General features: G+C 33.3%; 1 pseudogene; it reads right to left on the bottom strand.

Annotated features, from left to right (window-relative positions):
* Positions 1–544: 544 nt before the first annotated feature.
* LOC111633289 lies at positions 545–2,059 on the bottom strand (annotated as a pseudogene).
* Positions 2,060–2,593: the final 534 nt, after the last annotated feature.

The following is a 2,593-nucleotide window of genomic DNA, read 5'->3' as shown; positions in this document are numbered from 1 at the left end:
TTTTTTTTCACACAACTGAATTTTGATCTTTTAAATTGAAATACCTGATTAAGGGGTGGCCGAAATTTTTCTCCGCCCCGGGCGGCTAACACCCACGGTACGCCACTGCGCATCTGAACTCGTCTATCAAAAAATTGGCGCATGGTATGCAAAAGGTTGGCCACCCCTGATCTAGTGTGTGCGAGAGGTGTAGTGCACTGTGACCTGATTAGTTAATAATACCTTGGCAAAGAAAAAAAAAATTTTTAAATACAGTATAGATATATTGATATAACAACGAAAATATAAATTTTGATGGTCTTATAAATTAGTTTTGTATCGAGGCTCGTAACACTCATGCTCTCTTACTAAATACTTTTTAACGAATATTGGAAAACCTTTGAAACAATAAAAAAAATTATTTTGAAATTGAAAACTTAAAACATATTCCTCAATTTCTGGTGAATAAAATTTATGTCTATACAACAAATGTTTTTTATCTTGTACTTCAGAACAAACTTATTTAAAGCTATGTTACAAAGAGGAATCAGTTCCAATTTAACTCATGTTCAGCTGACATTTAAATTAGACCAATCAAAAGATAATATGACATTTGCTTTTGTTACATTAGGTGCCAACTTATTTGAAATAGATCATACAGTAGATCATTGGTGCAAAACTACGGCACCCGGCCAAATCGGCCAGGCGGAACACATTACTTTTCACACGAATAGGCAATTTTTTATGACTAATTTTAGTCTCTATATCATCTTCAACCCATAATTCATATTTATTAGGGATGTTAACCCTATTACGATTAGGTAGATGATTAGTTGTGATGTAAGGCAATACAGTACATGGGCGATGTGCCAAGAGGATACCTTCCGGAAGGACATTTTATGGAAAACTGGCTCCTATTTATGTTCACCGAGAGTCATTCACGTAGAGTTTTCCGTATTTTCCTCATGGAAAACTCTACGTGAAGAACTCACGGAAAACGAGCTTCGAGCCTCGCCAATAAACTTTCGACCATCAATCTTCAGTGGTGTTTTATTCACTCCGCCACTGGTGGGCCCCTATTATGAACCATGCTCACTTGTAATAAACAAAACAGAGCTATATACAGTAACTGCATTTAGTTTTATGTAGAAAAATACGTACTTCTCCGAACCAACTATAGGCCTACTACATGACTGATTGATTATCTAAATCAATAAATCAAGCAGAAACAAACATTTTTATAACTTACTTGTTAGAAACATGAAAAAATTTAAATTCTATGTGAAAATGTGAAAATTCGTATTCGTATAATAAAATATGAATTCATTTATTTACAAATTTTATTTAATGAAAATAGCTTCTGTTGCGAGATTGTTTCAATTCTTTCTGTAAACGAACCAAATCATATAAAAATCCATCGTTTGGTCTAACTTCGCGACGTCGTCTCAAAGTGGTGAGTGCCTGTACGGCGCTCATATCTCGTTTGATCATTAAATAGGCGCACACGATAGTTGCAGATCTGGATATTCCCATCATACAATGAACCAAGATTTTTCCTCTTTCCACTGCAGATTGAATAATTTCTGATCCTTCTCGAAAGTGGGCAAAGATGTTAGCGGATTGTTCGTCGACGATGTCCATGCCATAATAAGCAATGCCCAAATCTTGGTAGAAGTGCTGTCCGGTTATTATCTGTCCGAATTTATTTCCTTCTGCGGTATTTAGTACGTGAGTGATTCCCAGATTACGAAGACGTTGCTTGTCTCTGGCAGCTCTAATATTTCCTACATAAATTTTGGGATATACCTCGTTGTAATCATCCAATAGATTGAAATAATTAAGAATACTCTGTAATTGCGCTGGTGGTTTGACGTGGATTAGAACTTCTCGAAGTCGATTAAATTCGGTTTCATCTTCAATTTGAGAAGCTGTATTACCCATTTCAATTTTTCAAGTTAAAATTAAATACGAAAACTTGAACTTCAACAAAACTTCATTATTATTATTATTTAATAAAACAATGAATTATACGTGTAGTGTTTAATCACAACAATACAGTTTTAATAATAGTTTCAACAGATTAATTATAATTTTAAAAAACGTGATTTCGTCATCGAAGTATTCCAGATTGTAAAAAGCTGAGGACTATCGCACGAAGTCTGATAATTTTCAATTATGTTATGACATAAAATTTAAATAAAAATAATAAAAGCTTAGAAAGAATAATTTTGTTGAATTATGATTAATTTCTCTGTTTTTCGAAAAAGAATGTTCGTTTAGAAAATTGAGTGTGGCGCCATCTGTTATGAGATTTAATTTAAAAAAATTATTTTTATATTATTAACTAGCTGCAAGGACCCGCTTCGCTGGGTTTTTATTTGTATGTAATATAGTTTTTTTTATATATATAAAAGACTGTTTTTCTAAATAATCTAGAATCTAGCTGCAAGGACCCGCTTCACTGGGCAAAAAGTAACGATAGTGAAGATTAAGATAATTACATTACAGTATAGCCAACCTTACCCGTTTTCACAGAATGCAAGAATTAGGTTCCTCGTTTCCAGACTAATTAGAGAATTTTTACGTTTAGTCAAACGAACTATTTTCAACCTTT

This window comes from Centruroides sculpturatus, unplaced genomic scaffold (assembly GCF_000671375.1).
Source record: "Centruroides sculpturatus isolate CEXI.00-Female unplaced genomic scaffold, Cexi_2.0 scaffold579, whole genome shotgun sequence".
In the NCBI taxonomy this organism is placed as follows: Eukaryota; Metazoa; Arthropoda; class Arachnida; order Scorpiones; family Buthidae; genus Centruroides; species Centruroides sculpturatus.
This window is presented reverse-complemented; position numbering and strand designations above follow the sequence as displayed.